A 23,837-nucleotide genomic window follows, 5' to 3' on the forward strand; every position below is an offset into this window, starting at 1 on the left:
AAAAAACACAATTTCATGATAATGCAAACCTCACCTCAGTTCTGTTAGTGTCCACATTTTCTGCTTCCACTAGCTCAGCTCTATTTGGTATTCAGGTTTCTAAAGGAGCTCACCAGAATCTGGAGATCTGTCACATCCCTATACGCATATTTTAAACACTTAAGATACAAAAGAGGGAAAATGCAAACAATTTACCGCAGTAAAGAATTTAGCATGTGATGTGTAGTGATACTTTGAGACGTGGCGATGAAGGTTTGGTTAAGGTATATTCAAGTTCAGTTAGGAAAGTCATTTGTTCTGCTGCTCTTCTTGCACTGTGCTGGCAGGAATACAATAATTGCATATCAAATTGGATTTTGGTCCTTCAAATCCACACCCAGCATCCCATGACGAAATCTAAATAATCTTTCCATAAATGGAAGATGAAAAACAAGGCTGTGCAAGGGCTACTTTAAACCCTCCTGTAATTAACTGACAGCTCCATATGTTTATGAAAGTGTTCCTTTCTTAACTGGGGAGCAGATTCAATGACATACAAAATATCTCCTTGTCCTAGAATTCCTAGTCATCTGATTTAATTACTTCAATATTAATATTCATGACTAAAGCATGTTATTACTGCAATCCATCCCCTTCCAGCTACTTTGAATATAAGAAAAAACCCACACTGTTGGACTTACACTAACACAAATTTACACCACCTGCATCTCTAAACTGGTGAAGCTGCTCAGTGTTTACCCTGGCAGTGTCCAGACTCCCAGCAGCAGTATAGGATGACCTCCAAAGGCCATTTTTAGCCCTGTCTCCTACAATTTTCTGTTATGGTTGCACATCTTACATAACACTCCTATTGAGGAAATGCAGGAGAACTTATTAGAGTGCAGCTGAATTCCCCTGTAACACAGCAATTTTAAGATTACTGCTATTATGTAGACAGAAAGACATCTGCCTAAGGCAAAATTTTATTAAGGTCCCAAGAATGTTTAGGAGCTATTTAGCACTAAGACACCTCTTCTCTGAAAGTTTGGGGACAGCAAACACCATGGCATTAGCATTAAGAAAGGGTTTGCATTTCTTGCCTGGAATTCTCCCACCTCAAACTGAGATTTCCTGTGATTACAGATCCAGCACTTTGTAACTTCTCCCTGTAGGGTTGGACTAGATGATCTCCAGAGGTCCCTTCCAACCCCTACCATTCTATGATTCTATGGTAATTAACTATGCTTAGCTAGTTCACTGAATATTTCAAAACTGAATCCTAGCAAAGGGAAAAGCTCACATATGCTAATTCAAACATCCCCTGCCACTTCTTTTTCTTTCCCAGGCAACGTATGCCAGGCTTCCCTTTTCACCACACATTACACACAGGCATGCTAATTACCTATCTCTATAATCAGACACTTTTACACAGATTTTCTATTAAAATAGTGGTTTTTAAGTTGCAGCAGCTTTTAAAATTGTCTATCTATTACATGAAAAAGTACTTTGCATTGTCTTGAATCAGCCATAGCCCTGCCTTTAATGATTCATTGATGCTGTTTGACTCAGATTGCCAGTGTTTGCTTTTGTCTGGATTTAAGGGCCACTTTGACACTGTGGATTTTGTAGGAGTAGTCACAGAATCAACCATGTTAGAAGAGACCTCCAAGACCATCAAGTCCAACCAATCACCCAACCCTATCTAATCAACTATACCATGGCACTAAGTGCCAGTCTCTTCTTAAACACCTCTGGGGAGATTGACCCCACCACCTCCCTGGGCAGCCATTCCAATGGGCAATCACTCTTTCTGTGAAGAACTTCTATGTAAGATCAAGCCTAAACTTCCCCCTACACAGTTTGACACTGTGTCCTCTTGTTCTGTCACTGGTTGCCTGGGAGAAGAGACCAGCCCCCACCTGGCTACAACCTCCCTTCGGGTAGTTGTAGACAGCAATAAGGTCTCCTTCTGAGTCTCCTCCAGGCTCCCTCAGCCTCTCCTCATAGGGCTTGTGTTCCAGACCCCTCACCAGCTCTGTTGCCCTCACTGAGCACGTTCAAGCAACTCAACATCTTTCTTGAATTGAGGGGCCCAGAACTGAACACAGTACTCAAGGTGTGGCCTAACCAGTACAGAGGCAGAATGACCTCCCTTGTCCTGCTGGCCACACTATTCCTGATGCAGGCCAGGATGCTATTGGCCTTCTTGGCCCACTGGGCACACTGCTGGCTCATGTTCAGCCTACTGTCAACCAGTCCCCCCAGGTCCCTTTCTGCCTGGCTGCTCTCCAGCCACTCTGACCCCAGCGTGTAGCGCTGCATGGGGTTGTGGCCAAGGTGTAGAACCTGGCAATTAGACTCAGGCTGAGCAGGCTGCCATGTTCATGCTTCCCCTTGGTGAAATGCAGACACCACTCTGCTGTAGCAGCGCCCAGAGCTTTCACCCTTGCAGGGGTCACCCAAGAAATGCCTGCAGTCACCCGAATGCTGCCTGTATACAACCTACTGAAAATACAGGGTTGGCTTCCACATAAGAATTTTAATGATTTAGGTTGGCATTTCTGGGGGTTTTGTTGGATGTTTAGCTTCAGGGTGCGAGAAAATTTCCAGCTGAATTCAATTAAACAGATTTGATTACAAGAATACCTAAAAATGCTATCAGCTGTCAGACGAGGTAAGCTTTTGTTTCCTATTTCTCTGAAGCTATTCTTAAGCCTCCTGCTAACACCTGGATAATGCTGGTCTGCTGTAACACTAAGGTTGGTTTGTTTGGGGCTTTTGGATGCTGGAGGTGACAACAGCAAAGCTTTTCTTCCTGGCCTGTTTGATACCCTGTTAGCTTCACTTCAGCCTGTGATAAATGCATTAGCCACGTTATCAATGAAAACTGAGAAAATCAAACCCATTACACTACTGCTAAAACCTTTTCCACTGGCTGTTAGCTTGTTCTGGTATTGATTCTGTGTGGTTGATGATTGGAAAAATCTTTTTTTGCTCCACTTACTTAACTGTTTAGGATTGTCCCTATGCCACTACATTCTCATTTGCTCATTAGGAGTGTCTCCTAATCCCAGACTGGAAGCACAGCAGAAGGAGATGAAGGATGTTCAGTCAGCTCCTGGGCAAAATCAAGTGAAAGACTGGAAAATACAAGGTGGTGAATCAGGTTAGGGCTAGGGTTTTGCCTAAGGAAGGAAGGTAAATGAGGGCACTGGCTTGGAGAGAGAAATAAGGGGGAGAGGGGGCTGTTCACTACTGGTACATGGAAAGAAATGCATGAAAACAAACATTTTGATCTTAACACCAGTGCCTCCTGATCACACTGACTTGGATCTGTAATGTAGCCTCTTGATGAAAGGCCCTAGGTCCCCTGCAAATGTAGAGCCAGTGTGAAACCATGCACACCGATGTGGCCCCATGCAACCAGAGCCACCTCCATCTTTTCTCAGTTCTACTGCAAGCATAGTAAATGACTATTTGTCATGCAACAAAAGGGGGCAGGGGGAGGGGAGGAATTATATAAAGCTTCCCAGCAACAATGATATTATTGCAAAAAGTAGAGGACCCAAATGAAAAACTGACCAAGGAGCTGAATACATGCACTAAAGTCATCCCAGCAACCTCCCACAGAATCCCACATATTTCTTATCATGTAGAATTCTATTTTATAGCCTCCAATCATCAGATGTTGAAGAAACATAGTGTAGAAAAGTTGAAAATTTTAGTATTTGTACAGCAAGCTCTAGTTAGTAACTATATTGGCTTCCACTTGGAAGACTGCGACAGACTGAGCCAGAAAACTACATCTCCAGGAATTCTGAATCAGATAAAACCTACGAATCATTTTGGTGCTCTTTTATTGCCTCGTTAGGAGGCAATAACTCCTCCTGCAAACTCCCTTTTCATGGGTTACTACTTGCGTGATTCAAAACCAAATTCAAATAACACTCCTGAGACAGCAGAAATAGAAGCCTTCATGTTACTGAAGCCACTGAACCATAGCACATACACTTTTTCTCCTACAACTACAAAATAGATACCAAAACTCACAACACAGATCAAACATTTGAGTATGTGCAAAAACAACCATTCCACACTCTTCCTCTTTGGTAAGGCATCTGTTTGTGCAAGTTCACATTCTGCGTTTATGTAGGGCAAGTTTGGATGAAGAGGTAAAGGCTGGGAAAGATTCCATAGTTGTGTACACCATTAAATAAATTGAACACCACAGACTGCAAGTGTATGGCAGCAGATTGCATCCTACTGTCTACTGGCTGCAGACCGCAAAATTTGTGTCAGGGAGTCCTTTCACGACCTTTATACCTCCTACTGTTCATAGAGGCCTCCAACAAGATTGTTTCACCTGGGAGAACTTGAACTATCTGATCACAGTTTCAAGAGATACTTGGGCAGCAGGCAGTGCCCTGAAAGCAAGAGGGGCAGTAAGGCCACTCTCTCAGACTCTGTTTCTAGCTCCTTTGCTCATTTCTGATCCTGCCATCACTTTGTTTTTACAACAGAAGCATCCCAGAGTGAACTACAATGTGCAGACAGTAGGACAAAGCCTTGCATAAGCCCTGCCAGAAAGCCAGCATGGTGACAGCATCTCTCCTGTGCAGAACAATGCCGGCACACCTGGCCTTCAGGGGAAAGTATTGTGTAATAGTAAACCAAGAAGACAGTAAGATTTAACTCAGCTCCTATCTATGACACTGCTGTCTCAGGAGTACAGAAAAAGCTGGTGGAAGGGTCAGGAGTCTTTTGCATTTACTCTTAAACTCAATGTCTTACTAGCTGTGGTAAAAGCTGCCAATATACAGTTTCATAAAACACAGGCGTAAAACACGGGAAACTATGTTTTAACAGGGCTTCAGAGGAAACCAAATGCACCACATAAACACAGTTCTCTAGTTTCACAGTCCTTTTCACAGTTATTTTGCTGCAATCATAATATGCTGCCATTAGAATATGATGATGATTAACAACAAGTTCACCACGAGCCAGCAATGCACCCTTGTGGCCAAGAAGGCCAATGGTTTCCTTGTGTGCATGAATAGTGTGGCCAGCGGGTCAAGGGAGATTCTCCTCCTTCTCTGTTCTGCCCTGGTAAAACCACATCTAGAGTATTTGGTCCAGTTTTGGGCTTCCCAGTTCAAGAGGGACAGGGAACTACTGGAGGGAGTCTAACAGAGGGCTACAAGGATGATTATGGGACCGGAGCATCTTTCTTAAGAGATTGGGAGACCTGGGGCTCTTTAGTCTAGAAAAGAGAAGACTGAGAGGGGATCCCTTAGGATGCTACTGCCTGTCCTATTGGTAGCCTCTCCACTGATGTGGCTTTTAACTCATATTAGTAAAGCTAATCCTTGTGTTTTAATATGATGCGATTGTCTTCCTAAGTAAAGAGGTTACTTCACTTCCAAAACATTTAGGAGAAAGATTCAAGTATATCTCCAAGCAGCCCTAAATAAAGGGCAGTAAGTCTTCCATCTTCTGTAGAATCACCCATACATCTTTACTGCCAACATGGCCACCAACCACTCAGCAAGGCCATTTCTGAGTCTACATGTCTGACTCTGAACTGTCTCTTAAACACGTGAAATGATGCCACACCTGCTGGCTGCCCCTGCCCCTTCTACTCTTCTGTTTCAAGTACCATTTAATTCAACAAGGATGAAATCCAGCCCACATAGGAAGTACTTCAGAACATGAAAACAGTCAATAAACAGTTACAGTAATTCTACAAGTCTTTAAATCATCTGCATTTCTGTAATCAGTAGTCAATACTACTTTGTTCAGTTGCACTAGGGGCTTCAACATTCAGACAAAGCTTAGAATGACTCACAGAAAAGTCAAACTTGAGAGCCTTCACAGCTGATTATCTACCTCACTGGAACAAAACAAGTATTTTAAACAAGGTCTCCTCTGTTTATTTCCTGGTTACTTCACTAATGGGAAAGCAATTTACGTATTTCCTCTCCCTAAACATACAAATAATTGAGAAAGGATTTTGGTTACAAAAGGCTGTTGAAAACTGTCACGTCCTTCATGCTGGCATTTACACAGAGCAATTCACTACTGATCCCACCCCAGCACATGGCAAGGGGTTGCACAACCTCCTGAGGCCTCTTTTCTGTCCTTTTCAGCATCAGGTCCCTCTTATGCTACACAGGGCACACAGAATAATGAGACAGACCTCAAAAATCAAGTGTGCACATTTGTGTACACATGTGCATATGAGGTGAGAGTTTTCTCATTCACTACCTGTCTCAGTGTTATTAGGATTTCATTCTGGTCACATCCGGAAGGCTTCTGTTATAGGATTACAAGAACTAAAAACTTGCTCCTTCAGCAGGCAAAGAGACAGAAGAGAGATTTTTGCTCTTTAGCAGAGCATTTCCTGAGCACAGTCAAAGTGATTATGTCTATCTGATTAATACCAACATTGAAACTGAAATATAAAAATGTTGTGAAATATAACAAATTCCAGAAAATAAAAAATACAGACATTTTAGTCTCCCAGCAGCTGCAAACTAGGACTGTATCTCTTGAGACTTTCTAGAATGAAAACAAAAAGACACAACTATTCCCAGAGTTCTGGGCAATACAAGATGGACATGACTATAGCTACAAACTGAAGGAAAACAACAACTAAAGCACTTGGGGGAGAACTACAAATCAGATTACATTACATACACATCACCACCGTAAGTCATGCTAAAAAGGCAACAAAACCAGACTACCTACTATTTTATTACACAGGGATGAGCTTAGATACTATAGAGCTGAGGGCAAGGAGAGTAGAATAAGCATATAAGGGAGCCGTCAGAGTAGCTGCTGTAACAAAATGCAGACAGCATCCTGAAATTTCACAAGAAAATTGAGAAATAAAGACAGTCTCTGAGGCTTAAGGCTAGAAAAATGCCATTAAACCAATGCAGTCTGGCTTCCTGCCTGCAGAGACAAAAGAATCTTGATAATAATTCCAGGAATGCTTGGTTTCCTTTGCGCTGCTGGAAGTGCAGCAGTAAAGAGAAAGCTGTGGGCTTCATCTTCACAGAAAATTTTGGCAAAATGGAAGAATTGTACCAAAACTTATGTACAACATTCTTTGTGTGACTTTGGACATAAACATAAGATCTGCAGTAATAAATTATTGCAGGATGTTTTTATTCTCCATTTCTGTGGGGTTTGTGGAGCCTGACAACCCATTCCAATCCATCTGTATTACTTCCTGCCATTCACCAGGACAACCCTGCTTACATGTTCACCTATGGAAACAGCAGGAGAAAACCTGTACCACTGATCCTCTATCACTAAGGAAGGAAATCCATCCGCCCCGACTAGCAAGCCTCACACCAGAGGACATGCCACGATGCTTCCTCCATCCACCTGTTTCTATGGGGTTACTGGAGTAGGTACCAGAGCACCAAGATTTGCTATGCTACTTAAGTGTTACCAAAGTCCCAAAATGTGCTGAGAAGTCTTACACAGCAGATGGCTCCCAGGAACCCACTGGTGTTTCCTAGGTGGTGGCAGCTATCTGGCCTCCACTAGAACATACCAGAGAACTGTCTTTGGCTAGACCGTTGCTCGCAAACTCAAAAGAAATTTCCAGTCTTAACAAAGACAAAAAATATCAGAGTGTGGGATTGGAGAGTGCAGGAATCTCCTTTCCTCCCATTCTTCTAATAGCAGCAATTACAACACACTGACTCCATGAACAGTTGACACACAAAAGAACTTCTTTCTGGAAACGTGCCAAGAGCTCAGGAAAATTATAAGTTTGCCTTTCCTGTAGAATAAACACATTTCAATGAAGCTCTACAGCAACAGCAGGAGTAGCATTATCAGGCAGAGCAGCAGAATTATCAGGCAGAGCAGCTGCTAAGTTCTACATGACTCTGCCACCGGTCGCCAACACAGCCAGGCCAGCCTGCACTTTCCAAGGAAAACAGCATTTTCCCAGATAACTGACACAACCTTTTCTTTAGAACTCAGGATCCAACATTGCTGGGAACTGAATTCTTCCAGCAGAGGGGCAAGTTCTATCATTTCTCATCCAACAAACAGACTTTGGTAGACCAAAGCACTCGGGCAGCACATGGAGCTAAAAGAGTAGTAATGAGAACTGCCTGCTTTGGTTTGGGATTGGGTGGTTTGCTTGTTTTGGGGTCATTTTGGTGGTTTTTGTTTTCCCTGCTACAAACAAGCAGAAGTAAAAAAAAAGGCATTTAACACATCTCTAACCACATCATAAACTAGAAAGTGGCAGTGAGTGGTTTCCTCCCATTTCCACACTTGGTTGTTACAAGTGGGTCTGTGGATACAGTCATTCCACTCCCATGGCTCACAATATTCCTAGGTTTTATTTTCATTCTTTGTTAAGGGACTGCTTGCAGAGGCAGCAGACATAGTTGGGTGAGTTTTGTTGAGAGTATTTGTTATATTGACACCAGAGGCCTGGCTCCATAGTCAGCATGCAGGAACAATTTACGCCACCTAGGACAGCAAAAAAAGCGCCACAGCCGAATGTGTGGTGACCAGAGAAGGTTAAAGGCCGTGGGCTTTTTTCTGGTTTGAACGAAGTACCTCCTGTAGTAAATGACACAAGGATGCTCTGAAGGGTTAACTTCAATGAGCAGAGTGCCAAGTGGCATTTGATTCTGGAGATGGGCAGAAGGATTTGGTTTCTGTGCCCCACACAAAGGGAGTTATCTGCTCTCACAACAGATAGAGCAAGCTCTTGATATCACTGTTCTGGTTTTCTCTAACTAAGGTTGCTCTAAGAGGCACACTCTCAGTTTCTCAGTAACACCCACACTCCTGGGAATCCTGACTCCAAGGGCTACTTCCCATGACCAGAAGAAAAGGAAAAGCCTAAGTTCAACAGCAGTTTTATACCAAGCTCACAGAGGTGTAGAACCTCGATAACCATGCTGGAGTCTATAAGTAAAAAAAGAATTACAGCTATCTGGCTAACCTTTTAATGGAATATTTAGCATTGTCACCTAAACATCAAGAGTGTTATCTAAATGTCATCTAAACAGGCCTGAGTGCTGTTGCAGTTGAGGGCACCATTTTCAGCTGATGGAGAAGAGGCCCAACATGCAGTAACACTGTTTCCTCTAAGACTGATCTGCCCCTGAGCTCCAATTTGTTTTGACCTCACACAAAAACATCAGCTATGGCCATCAAAAATACTGATGATCTTGTGACCAGGACACTGCTCCGGGGCAATAAATGATCAAAGACTACCCTTTTACTTCAGCCTAGTCAGTGAACAGACAATCAATTCTCCTTACAAGAAAAACACCAATAAAAAATGTCACCTTCCAGATTTGCTCGTTGATTACCACCGTTACTGAGGACATCTTATGCTTTAATGAAAATGCTGACACTTTTGTTAAGCACAAACATGCAAGTCATTGCTCTGTCTTAGAAGAATGCAAAATTAAAGGGTCAGGTCTCAAAAGGATTGGATTTTTTGGTTAGAAAAAGACTACAAGATAGACTCACACCTGACTTTGGAGCTTTCAGAATGGAAGAGAAAAAGTAGGAAACAAAGTCAAAGAAAGAAAACTTGACCTCAATTTGAACTAACGATTGAGACATTTCCTATGGTGGAAGTCAGGGGAAAGCAAACCTGTTTGGAAAAGTAAAATTGGAGGAAGTCAGAGGAATAATTCATAAACTAATTTTCAGAAAATTACGTTATCTTTACTGCCTTATTCTTAACATGAACACAATCTTCTTAGATACACAAAGAATTTCTGCAAGTTTAAAAAGAAGTGAGTTTTTCTTCTAGACACTTCTCTTTAAGTTAACCATTACCTCTAAAGAAAGTCCACAATCTCCTGCACATCAAAGCATTTGCCAACTGAACATGTTAAATGTTGGCAATAGCCAATTTTGTTTCAGGCACACTTGCTGTGCTACGTCAATTCCTACTTTTCTTTACTAGCTCTTGTGAAAGTCCAAGTAATATCCATGGCTGGTGCCTCCTAACCATTTTTTTTCCTCAGCTACCAATTAAGTACTTTTCAGAACCATAAAATATATACATTAAAATAAGTTGAAAGTCTTTTTACTGAAAGCTTGTATGACTGCACGTTTTAAGTATCATACTTACTGTAACAATAGTTGCAAGACTCTCAAAAGTTACATTTTCCTCTATTTTATTAAAAATATTTGTGCTAGCACTTAAGCTATTTAACAATTCCAGTCAGTAGTGTCAAAACCAGAAGTTGGAAACTCTTTTATCATAACTGTGTTCTCAACATAACACATAAAACGCTGAAAACAGGACAACTCACCATAGGCACACACTGCTTTAAGATGCAAATCGGTCTTCCTAATCTTTAACCAGAGACACATCACTGTTTAAAAGTGCAGCACATTGATCAGAGACTTGCGATCTGACTTTCAATTTCAAAAACACTCAGGAAGTCACAAAATGCTTTTCCCACAAATGCAGGACTAAAATTGAGCCCTTGCTCAACCTATTTACATCTTCTCTTATCTTCATGTTGTAAGAACATTCAGTCAAATCTGCTGATTCAGATTTACAGGAAAATGGGTATTTGTGCATTGGATTCGTGTTTGGAAAACACCATGGAGAAGACAAGAAGATTATGTAGTAAATGCTGATATTCTGAGGAAATGGCTGCAAGTCATTATTTATTGCTTGGGGAACACATCCAGGGATATTTTATATGTCACAGAAAAGCTTTCCCATGTGGTAAAGGATAATTTCCCATACTGTGTATTGTCACTCTCCTCAAACTAAATTCCTTTCCCTGTTGAAATAATGGATCAAACTCATCCTGTCTACAGTTCACTTAGTGCATTGGATAGATCACATGGCAAGCCAAAGTCACTTTGATCAAAAAAAAAAAAAAAAAAAAAAGACAACTGTTGAATCAGCAGTGTCATACACTAGATTAAATTTGCCACTAATCCAATCAGCTGCACCACTTATTTTGTCCTACTTGTTAAGCACACACCCCTCCAGTCTATTAAAGACCACATATTTCATTAAATAGTGCTGGTTCATAATTCCCACTTAATATCTTAGCACAAGTTAAAAGGGAGTTTAAATTCTACTTCCCATTGCTGATGAGTATCTTTGCGATCAGCTGCTTTGCCACCCCTGGCTGGGTGTATTGCCACTAATGGCTTCCGTTTTTACAGAGCAGTAAAATGGGTCATATAACTTTGGAGCTGACTGATACCAGAACAGACGTGAGCTAAGATGCAGTGCCACCATGGGTCTGGCCAAGCTCAGTGCTCAGCTAGGCACAAGCGATGCCAAGATAGAAAGGAAGGAGCCAGCCTGTGCTGCAACACACAACTGGGTGAACGCAGCACAACCAGCAAAGGGGTAACGACTGATTGTACTCTAGGGCAGAGAGTGACAGAGCAATGGTGCATTTACAGACTGCAGATATTTCCTGTGTATACTGATACACGCACTTAAGCTGGGCTGTGGCATCCTCTCCCTGCAGCTCAGCACACTGCCTGCTCTGCATGGCAACCCTGCCCATAACCTGATGGGTCATCTAAGCCCCAGAGGAAGCATGACCCATCACTTGGACTCACCCCCACCTACTGTCCATTTCTAAGAAAAGCTTCACAGTGCAAGTTGCAGCCTCAGAGCAGGGCTGGGGCAGCTCTCCTAGGACAATTCCCTTTCCTTTGCCAGCACCCTGGAATCAATGTTATTGGATTGGTGTACGTATTCATCATGCTGGAAGTCATTTCCCAAACACAAGGCTTTACCAGGTAATTGCTAAGTTTACATTTTCACCAGTAATTGCCTTTCATCTGCTGCTCTTGCTGCTGCAGACTTTAAAAGACCTTAAACACTTCTGCCCAAGAACTGAGTCTTAACAGGGCATGACAAGTTGCTTCACACTATAATTAAGTCTTTCTGGCCCAGTGAACAATATAAAAGTTAATCAAGTGTGAACGAAATTAGGGATGTTGCTACCCAAAACACCCTAGTTTTATAAGTCTTGTTTCTAAACTGTAAGATTACTTCACATCTGTCATTCATTTGTTCTAGTTTTGCTGGGGAAAGATTGCAGAGAACCACGATGTTTATTTGAAATGTCACCTTTAGCAATCTTCATGCCGAGCTTAAGCTCAATAAACTCAAGCCATGTTAAACTGAAATTGTTGAATGAATGATGAGTTTGACTGAACTGCAGTTTTCATAATGTAATAGCAGATAATGTAAGATTGATCTCTCCAGGAGAACTCTGTCTAGTAAAATATCTATTCCATGGTAACAGGACAGGTTAATTACTGTTTCCTGACAATGAAGTGTCTTTTATATAGTTTTTGCTCATTACATTAGAAAAAATGTTGTGTGTACATTTTTAAACATGATTTCTCTCTTCAGGAACACAATCATAACTAGCAAACCCTTGAGTTCTTTCTCAGTGTTTACCCTCTGTTTACTTGGATAAACTCTCAACAACAGTCTTCAGATTTTACCCTGTTCTCACCACTGTCATTGCCTTGCAGTTTCTGAGACTGAGACTTAACAAGTAAGTATTTTGTTTGCACTTCAGCTTTGTGATATCTTCATATCACCCATCAATGTAACTATTGTCTTGAACACTTGGACACACCAGCAAAAATACCCAAAAACCCATGGAAAGCAACAAGAGTGGACACATGCCTCCATGCCCTCAATATCTTGCTTCCTCTCTTCTTGTCAAACACATCTCTTATATTTGACATGTTTATCAGCTGGCTAAATACACGCATTGTCAAATTTCACACTCAGAAGCATAATTTTGACCCCGGGGCAGAAATTCACATTGTTTATTTTTACAGCTGGAGAACTTGATGAGGACAAATATGCTTTGAAAAAAGGCAGTGAGATTGAGGCCAGATGAATGAAGATTTAAGATTAAGATTTAAGCAAAACAATTTTTTCTTTAAATAATAAAAATACACACACCCCCTGCAACATCCAAATGAAGTTAGATCCTGTTGCAAAGAGAAGTCAGAGAGCAGGTTTCAAAAGAGTGGAACAAAGTTCATTTTCAAGTGTGTCACTTTTTGAATGCTTATATAACTATACTTAACCTCTAAAAAATACATGTCATTTAATATTAGTATGCTGCAGATCTTGTATTTGCTGTGAGAACAGCCCTACTGCCAATTCCCATTAATTAATTTACCATTTTTCAAACATATTGGAGGATTAAATACTTGACACTAAATACAGAGATTTCATCAGAGCATTATGAAGGTCTGCATAAGATGTTCCTTTATGCCAACCTCAGTCCCACAAGATGCAGTACCAAGAGGGGCAGCGAGTATGACAGTGCTTACACGTAAGTAACACAGATGTGGACTTCAGTATTTCCATTCCAGTGTTTTCACAGCACATTCCTTTTCCACCATCAAGCTTCTCTTACATGTACAGCTTGCCATATAGCTGTAAATTTAGGACATCCAAGGCTGAATGAATGATTTTAGTAGAACTAACATAATTTGAACCAAGACTGATTTAAAGAGCACCTTTGCATACCTTTTTATTCTGAAGGCTTCGTTTTGCTGCTGTTTTTTCATTTTTTGCTGTTTCATTAGATGAATACTAGTATAAAAAGGGGTTGCATTTGGCCATAAGGTGGTTTGACACTTCTGTTATCTGTCTGACCTGTTACTTGTTCTTCAGCCATTTTGACTGTTCCTCTGCATCTCCCTTTGCAGTCTGCTATTGACCCGAGTAGTTTCTCAGAGACTGAAGTTCTGCCCAAATCGGAAGTTTGGGCTTGAAAAATCATGTCACTGAGCATTGGGTACATGCACTGTTCAAGCACTAATGTCCACAAATATTGCAAGGGAATTTTCATGAATCGACGCCACACGTATACCACACCTGCTTTGTTACAGGAGCAAGTAATAACCCTTTCAAACAGGAGCTACATGAACTTGTTGCACTTGGTGTTATATAGTGTGGAAGGAATAAAAGGAGAATAAAATCACGAAGGACCTCCTTTACTGCAATTCAAGGAATTGGTAATGTGTGCCCAGCCCCATTGCATGCCCCGCTGTCCCACAAACATCATGCAGGCGTGCTGAGCCATAGGTACAAGGACCCAGAATAGATCCTCCACTCTGAATACTCCTTTCCAAATGGCAATTGACCATGTTTATTCCTGGTGTCTCTTCCCACCTCTAGAGAAAAAATATCTAGTTACTCAGTTCATTTCAAAGGTAGTTCACTCACTGACTGACTTCCACAGGAACAAAGTCCTTATGGCATTTTCTTTCGAAGGCTTCTAATTTTGATAGTCTCCTAAAGGTAATGAACATTATGATATGTATGCTCATGACATGTATTTCCTGTACTAAAACAGCTCAGTGTCTCCATCCTAAAGAGCCATTATGGGAAGCTGTATAGATAAGGTTATTAATGTGCAGAGGCTCAGTGAAAATTTGGTCCCAAGCTGTTGGCTTGAATTATTCAATGCAAGTAGGTGTGAAAAGAAGTGGTTTTTCACTAAACCACTAAAACACAGGACAAGCTCTGTATTCTTTATTCTCTCTCTGGCTTCTGTCAGAAAAATCACAAAAACGTTCTAAAATCCCTTTCAGAAAACAGTAAACACTTCTTTAAATTACAGTAGATGTGAAGGCAGTGACGAAAATGATTGAACACTGTCCACAAAGTCATCCTAGAGGACGTGCTGTCAGTTGAGCATTTGGTTGCAGCTGCACCAAAATTGTTGACAACCTGCAAATAAGCCTTGCCCACAGCCACTGGGCCTCCCACAAACAGGAACACAGAGGGGCCACAGCTTTTCCTGAGGGTCTGGACCTGACATACTTGCCCTTGAAGCACCAAGTGATATCTTTTAAGAGAGACACATGTGTGCCTATCACAGTGTGCCTCTACCACCTACATGTGCCTGTGGTTTCAAGTTAAAATATATTCGGACATCTAGTGCAGGACTTCGGTGCAACTCAGGCCACTATACCCAAAATGTACTTTTCTCTAAACGCACTGGGTCTTGGACTCCCCAGACAGACAGAATGCTAAGTGATTTCACCAGCACAGAACAGTAACTGTTTCACACAGCAGCATGTTTTCTGTAGGCCTACACATCCATCGCTTTTCTCTGTGGTTCTTCCCACTATCAGAACACCTGCATTTAGCTCACTGAAAGCATAACTGTTGGATTTTCACTTCAAGTTATACAGATAGCAGACAAAACATGTACATGTATTTGCATTTTCCCATACAACTACATGATTCATAATTGCAGCAGGCACTAGAAGACAAGCTCTGGCTTGTGTCAAGAAGCACAGCCTCACTGAAGTGACAGGAAAGTCAGCCCCAAGAACAGACCATAAACTGCACCACAAACTGCCACCAGCATCAGGAGGTTGAGACGCAACTTGCTTCAGACATCACAGGCCCTCTTCACATAGGACCTCTTCAGTTCCCTCTGAGGCAAGCACTTCAGTAAAAGGGACTGTCTCGCTCTACATGTTTGCATACTGCCTGTTCCAAGCAGAGCTGCAATACTGTCAGGTCTGATATACAGACAGCAACCAAGCCACATGTCACTGAGACAAATTCCCTAAGAAAGAGCCCACTGCAACTAGCCAAAATTGAACAGCCTGGCCTTGGCTAGCAGCCAAGCTGTGTCTCTGCTGAAGCTAACAGTAACTCTTCCACTTCTGCAATGCTTAACCTAATGGATATATTTATAGTGCAAAGGCTGTATATACCCACTGTAAATGCTGACATTCACTGTAAATGCTGACAGTGATTTGTTGTTTAATAAATTATGGGTCTGACTTTCAACAGCAGCCAAGTGCCAGCTCTGCTCCTACTGAAGGCACTAAGAAAAATCTCTCTTGATTTCAGTAGTCAGATGAGGACTCAAGATTTTAAAAATTCTTAACTTCATGGAGAAGTAAAAGCTCACAAGCAAAATAAGTATATAAACCTTAAACTGCTTAAACAATTCTTTGCATTTACATCTGCTGTTCACAGATATCTCATGTCAAAGTCATAACAGATGTGAAAGTCAAAAGGAACAAGAGAGAGAGAATTGAGTTTCATGACTCTACTGTTTCTTAAATCCAGATAAAATACTTAATGGCCTTGCCCAGAACTACTATAAAGACAGTGCCTTTTCCGAAAAGGTAGCCAGATCTTGTGGCAACAACATGTAAAGTTTACATGATATGAATAATTATGAAGAGATCAATAGATACCTTAAATAAGTAAGTTTCATGAAAATAGTATCACATACATGTTTTTAAAACCTTAATCAAAAGTATAGTAAATAATAAAATTCTTGCAGGAAATAATTTTTACTGTCACAAAAGAATCTATCAGTTACGTATACAGCAGAAACTATGATATATTCAGAGTTTCTTCAGGGCAATTTAAAGCAGCTGTTTTGTTAAATCTAAGGATCAAAACTCCTATCTTACTTATGCTGAACTCTTTTTACTTAAGACCTGATCCTGCATATACATTCAAAGTTGGCATTAAGAGTACAAAGGCTTAGTCAGGTGTCAGAGTTCACATAATGGTAGAGACTAGAAGGGACCTCTGGAGATCATCTACTCTAACCCCCCCTCTAACACAGGTAATCATAGAGCAGGTTGCAGAGGAGACTCCACAACCTCTCTGGGTGGCCTGTTTCAGTGCTCCGGCACACTCACATGAAAGAAGTTTCTCCTCAAGTTCCAGTAGAACCTCCTGTGTTCTAGCTTGTACCCACTGCCCCTTGTCCTATCACTGACCACCACTGAAAAGATTTTAGCTCCATCCTCCATGCTTTCGATATTGATGAGCACTTATAAGATCCCCTCAGTCATCTTCTCTTTCCAAGGTAAAGAGCCCCAGGTTTCTCAGCTTTCCCTCATAATAGAGATGCTCCCATCCCCTAATCATCCTTGTGGTGCTCTATTAGGTTCTCTCCAGTAGTTCCCTGTCCCTCTTGAACTGGGGAGCCCAGACCTGGACTCACCAGGGTGCGGTCTCACCAGGGCAGAAGAGAGGTGCTGGAGAACCTCCCTCAACCTGCTGGCCACACTCTTCTTAATGCACTCCAGAACACCACTGGCCTTTCTTGGTCACAAGGGCACACTACTGGCCCATGGTGAACTCGTTATCCATCAGCACTCCCAGATCCTTCTCCACAGATCTGCTTTCCAGCAGGTCAGCCCCTAACTTGTACTGGTGCATGTAACTTGTACTGCAGTAACTTGTACTGCAGCATGGAGTTACTTGTCCTCAGATGGAGACTGCTGCAGTTACCTTAATCCAAGTCATTAATCAATACATTGGACAAGACTGCTCCCAGTACTGACTCAATCCACTTCACTACCCAGTCATCAAACCCCAATTCCTAGGCTTACCTGTGAGGATGCTATGGGAGACAGTGTCAAAAGCATTGCCAAAGTCAAGGTGAGTAACATCTCCTGCCCTCCCCTCATCTACCCAGCTGGTCACACCATCATAGAAGGCTATCAGCATGATTTCCCCTTCATGAATCTATGCTGACTATTCCAGATAATCTTTTTGTCCAGATGCCTAAAAATGACCTCCAGAATGAGCTCTTTCCATCACCTTTCCAGAGATGCAGGTGAGGCTGACTGGCCTGTAGTTTCCTGGGTCAAAGGAAAAGGCTCCCAGGACAAACCCTACATTCTCAAGAAATTCCAGTTTATTTCAAAACTATCTCACATCCACTCACTAGCATATGCCAAAGAGCAGTTAATGGAATAGCAAAACTTCCCTGCCACGATATTAGAAACGTCACACAGCAGATTTCACAACAGAGTCAATGTATTAATGCTTGAGTTGCAAACCTCTAGAAATTAGACTCCAAGATAATAATTTTCACATTCCCTTTGCTAAGGTGTTACTCTAAAGAGAGATCTATTACCTGAGGTAAGACTAAAAATAATGTTTCAGCACAAGTAAGTTCAATGAAGAATGCATATGTATTTAAGACACCCATTTATTCCATGTAGTTGTATTTCTCCCTGATCTTCCATTTCTTTTCATGCAATTATATTTAGAACTAATAGGATTTAGGATTATATTTAGAATGACATAATCAAAACTGTAGAGATGTGTCCATCTTTTTAAGATGCTTTCTAAACTAATTTCCTCACACGATTTCTCAGCCATCTGAGATGGAATTTTTTTTCTCCCATTTTTCAATTTTACAGATATGTAAAGAAAAATGCATAAACAAAATTAAGCTTTAAAAAGTACCTTCTGATAACAACCATTTGCTTAATGGTGGTTGTACAGACAGTGAAGTAAGAGATTGCTTACATCAACAAACAGAATCCATTTATAAAAATTAGTCTTATAAACCACCACAGATAAATCTATGGGAAATCAATGTCCATGGTTTCTATTAAGAAGTGGTAATGAATTATTCCTTACCCAAGAAATAAAATAAGCTTTTTTCCCTGCCCCTACTGTAAAATTCTGAGGACCATATCCAAAGCCCTTAACAGTCAGTGAAGCTCCTCAATGACATCTGAGGGCTTTGGATGACACCCTTCACCTGTCCTTAATCTTGTCAACAAATTCTATCATATCCTTCAGAGAAAATCCCATCATTGTTTTAAGTATGTCTAATCCATAAGGACAAAGCTTTAATGAGTTTCTAAATTTGTATCTTAAGAAATAAAACAAAATAAATTAAACCCTGTGACCCAGAATCTCTTCCAAAGCACTCTCATCTTTTCACGGCTTCCCTGCACTCTCCCGTGCTGAAGTCTCTTGATCAGATTTCTCATGAGTTACTTTCTGTCTTCTGCTAATAAGCAGAAGACAGAAAGTAACTCTTATGCTACACAGAAATAGGGTTGTCACCTTGTCACCATATCCCTCAAAACACTGTCACCTCAGAGATGCTACCACCTAATCTCCCTACAGATGTATGTCTCTAACAGCATGATATCATTTCTAGATGAGGAAATACTAGGTTTAGTAATAATGAGAACTCAAATAAATAAGGGATGGAGAAGGCCCCTGGGAACAGTAAAAGATTTTTTGATTCTCACTGCCACTCCCTTAGGTAGTCTAATAAAGGGCAGGGTAGTGTACATTATAAAATGAAAAATAAAATTCATAAGAACTTCTTGTCTTCCAGTTAGTTTGGTTATAACTTGGCAGTTCTGCAATTTAAAAGAATTGAACAGCACTTCCCATGCAGACTGTATCAACCCAAAAATAACAACATCCTAGTCTGTTACCTGGGGTTTATTACAATTCAAGCAAAATGACAAGGGAAAGCAAATATCAATCTTTCACTTGTTTCTACTCAAATGACCCAATTTCATGCCCTGCAGCAAACTGCACAGCAAAATCATTTACTTAGGACCTTTTTATTTAATTTTTCATCTAAATTTATTCATTTTAAATAAAATAAACCAAAGCTAGTAATAAGCTGAGGACATGGAAGGTAGATGGATGAATTCATGAGAAAAGGAAGGAAATTTACTCTTAGTCATGCATGCAGAATGCACAGGAAAATCACCATGATGATTATTATTATTGCTGCCTGGTGTAGTACTTTTTGCATCCCTTGTTTCTCTTACTGTTTATCTAGTGTGTACAGAAGCTTTGTGGGAAGGACAATATTCCTTTGTGTTTTCACATTGCTAGGCACATTTTAGGATGCTATTGCAATCTAGCCCGAAGAACCTACGTGGCTGATGTACAGCCCTGCCTGCCCTCCCACAGCAGGGAGGGCCACAACAGAAAGCAGCAGAAGCACAGAAACCAACGTCTGCTGCAGCAGATGAAAAGTACAAACCACCTTACTTCATCTTTCCTGTTCTTGCTTTTAAGGCTTGACCCAGAATAAATTGTGACATCACAAAAAGAGGGACAGAATAGCAGAGGGCAGATGACAAGAAGATGTAACCTGAGGTTATCAACACCTTTTGAATCTTAATGGTGATAAAATAGTCCCTACTGATATTTTGACCTTCTCTGACCTGGTGCCAGGCAGAATCCTAGCTCATCTATAACCTACAGAAAGGAGGTGCCAGGCAAACAACAATACAAGGTGCTCCCCATCACATCACTGCTGTAAAGAACTGAGGGGAGGGAGCAGGTAAAACCCCAACCCAAATACCTCTGGTAGCGTGTACCTCTCCCTTTTTGGTCCTACAGCTTCTGTCTTGCTTGATCCTGCTGAATGTGTGATGCATTTTCTCTTATTTGTTGATACTGTTGGAGGGCTTGTCCCTCATCTTTGTTTCATATTTATGCCTATTCAAGCTCATTCCTAAATGTTCAGCTGCATTTTCAATTAGAAACGTGTGTTTGTCTAGCTCTAGAATTCAACCCATATGGTGTCATTTCTGTACATACAGCCTAAACAAAGTTTCTACCTTGTTACAACCATCCACTTGCACTAAAATAAGCTACAGTATTTCATGCTCACAGACTTCAAAAGTCACAGGATGACCTCACTTTGAGTGCAAACCAAAGGATGCTTGCAAGCTGTATCTATACTGCAAATAGAGGTAGGCTCTTCAGGGCAGGTTCCCCACCAAACAAGAACAGATGTTCTGTTAACTCAAGTGATCTATGAAAAAAAAAATGCAAATAATTGATGGAATGGGACTGAAGTATGAAATGAAGTTTCAGCATAAACTGGTAAATACAGCACTTAAGGACAAACCAAGCTGCTGTTTCAGCAGCACAGGAATTGCCCCACTGAAGTCAGACTAGTCTCTTGGTGCTTAGTTCAAGACACTGCAGAGTAGCAGGCAAACATCCCATCACAGGCAAACACAGGTTATTTGCCCCTTTTTGTAAGGCACAGCCTGTTCTTCAGTAGATGAGAGTAAACGGTCTTGTAATTATTGTGGGACAGTCAACTACAACAACACTGAATATCCCAAATTCCACATTTCAGTCTTTTTTCTCTTCTTTTAAGTATCAACTCTTCTAGTTGCAAATGTTATTTATATTTTTAAGTCACATGCTCATTTCTTTCCTGCTATTGTATTACATAGAGCACCTCCTACGTTTTCTAGAAGTAAAACAAAGCTTCAATCAGTCTTCTGCAGTTAGTCACCGTTTACATATTTTCAATTTTTCTCATCCTCCTCAGAGATGAAAAAGTCTTGTCCAATTGTCCTTCACCAATTAATATTTTTTTGTCCAAGACAGATGACCAGAGCTTCACTTACTATTTAGAATAAAGCTTATACAAAATGTACATACAATACCTTGTTCCCTGTAGCATTCACAACCTCACATAACCCAGCATCACATAACCAGGCACAGGACCTCCTCTCAGTTGCAATGCCCAGGTTCAATACCAATATCGACAGTGCCATCACTTCAGCACTGGGAAAAGCACTGCAGTTATTTCACATCTCCATTAAAGTTATCCTAGTGCAGTGATCATACTGGGGTCACAGACAGTGGCCAATGTGCTCTTTAGCCTCACAAACCCATATAACAGGGAAGGACTAACTCCCCCAAGCAAAGAATTAGATAAAAATGGAAGAGAGTTGCCAGCACTAGATAACGAGACAGAATATCTTGGGTTTAAATACTTAGGTTGATACAATGTGATGATTTCACATCCAATTCTAGAGAATTGGACAAATTTACAACATTCAAGCAATTTTACCCTGAATAAGTGTTTCACTGGTAATCTGAAGTTTGTTTTTTGAGGCATGACTCACATTATTAAGCAAACGCTGTTCACAACGTGTTTTCACTCCCAAAGACATTTTAATCTTTTTCTAAAAAAGTGACAGAAGGACAAATATTTGAGACCTCTTCTGTAAAAAAGATATCTTTGCTCAATTGCTACTTCATTGGGATTTTCTTCCTGTACTCACTCACTCGTCTTGATTGTGCCTTCTGCAGATGCTCCCTTTGCTCTCTCTCAAATGTCACTCTCTTCGCCTCCTAACCATTATTTAAAGACAGTTTTTCTTGCTTGGTTAAAAGGGCATTTTGAAGGTATAGAAGCAATCTAACATTCCAGTTCCAGTCCTATACTGTGTCAATTTAACATCATTGCTTGCCTCAAAGCCCTTTCATTTTCCCTGTTTAAGAACCTACAGACATGTGGGAATAGTCATCTAAAAGCAGAAAGAAGTGTCATGTGGCATAAGTTTAGAGCAAGCTAAGAAAAAATACTAAGCAAAAGGTAAGGTTTTTCACTAGATGTTAAATACAGCACTGTTAAATATAGCACCCAAGTGTCCCAAATACAACAGCAGTACTTCCTGCATGGGTGAATACACTACAAAGAGCTGATTTTTCAGTTGGCAGTCTCATCAAGTACAGGCAAGGAGCAGCATTTCTCTTCAGCTAGAAATATCAGAACTTTCTGTAGTTTCACAGTCAAGCTCACAAAACAAAAGCAACTAATCACCAGAAACATATCCTCAGGGACACAAAAGCAGTTCCCATTCACCTGCAAGACCAACACTTGGTCAATAGAAAAAAGCATTTTCTATGTGAATTTGCAGGTATTTCTTTCCCTGGTTGCTCTTGCCCTGGTACAGTAAGAGCCATGGAACAGATGCCAGCTGGAAAACTTACTATTGCAGTTCACAAGCCAGTCCTATATTAGTGAACAGTAAAATGTTGTAAGGATGCACTTAAAGGAGAGTTAGTCTGTGTAGATAGGAAGCTATTTCCCTCCTTTTCTCTAACCTGAAATGTTCCAAAATGAGAGTAATGGCCATCCTGTCAGCAAGGGTATATAGCAGTTCAGGTACCCATACCTGTTGGACTTACTTTCAGGTGCAAATCAAATGCAGAGTAATAAAGATCCTGTTCTAAAAGATGAGTCAGGCTGTTTAACCTCACTACAGCATTTGCATCGTGCCCTCACCTGTTTTAAAGGTAATAGATAACTGGTCTTCACATACAGACCTCTGTGAAGTCCAAGCTGAAGCTGAAAAGCTCAGGTAAAAGCAACACTTCTAGCCCACATGCTCTAAAACCCATTCTATTCTATTGTAACCCAGCTTCTTCATTGAAATTTTCTTTTATTGTTCACAGAATATACTGAAAGCTGTCACCTTTTAGCAAGCTGTAAACTTTTAAGAAACAAAATTTCGAATTCCTGGTTTTAACATAAAAGTGTAGTAAAAGCAGAGGCTGATAAAAATCCCTGTAAAAATTAAATACAACTTATTCTTTTTGCAGCTCTACATGCAGCTTGAATTTCTTCCAAAAGCTTCATGAATGGCCAGGAGACAGGCTATTTATCAGAAAATCATCAAGCTAGAATTTCGAGTCAGGCTAAAAAAAAAAATCCCAGCTGAGCTGCTTACTTATGAATAAAAGAACCTATGGAATATGCTATGTAGCTTGACTTCGTCAGCTTTGAACCCCAAAAATAAATGGTCAAACCCAGAGAACTATCTGCAGTTCACTTCATCTTATTTCTAAAGTTCTGCTGCAGCATCAGTCACCTTTGGGTTTGATATCAGGGCTTTCTTGTGCATCAGACTATAAAATACACATGTGACCCTGCTTAAGATGTCAGCTCATTAAAGAGTATGCATTCAAAACTATTGAGACACCCACAAAACTACACTTTTTTGCACAGGCAGAAAAGGCAAGATTCTGGGGCCAACTACACACACAAGGTGTCACGGTAATGGAATTAAGTGGTGAAAAAAAATGCATTCGAAATTTTAAAAGGTCTATGTTATGCACATGGGACTCCTCAAAAGAAAGCTGGTCTGCTCACAGATGGAGGTCAAGGCAGCTGTGCTTTTGACTGCAGTGACAGGAAAGTTACAGATATATAATGCCTCACTGATATAAGACAGCTTTAGTGAAGTTCCCAGCG

General features: G+C 40.8%; 1 protein-coding gene across 2 annotated transcripts in view; it reads right to left on the reverse strand.

Moving 5' to 3' along the window:
* CCDC85A (coiled-coil domain containing 85A) overlaps positions 1 to 23,837 on the reverse strand; it is a 73,350-nt gene that overhangs the window by 20,442 nt on the left and 29,071 nt on the right. The window lies entirely within an intron of this gene.

Source organism: Indicator indicator, chromosome 9 (assembly GCF_027791375.1).
Source record: "Indicator indicator isolate 239-I01 chromosome 9, UM_Iind_1.1, whole genome shotgun sequence".
In the NCBI taxonomy this organism is placed as follows: domain Eukaryota; kingdom Metazoa; phylum Chordata; class Aves; order Piciformes; family Indicatoridae; genus Indicator; species Indicator indicator.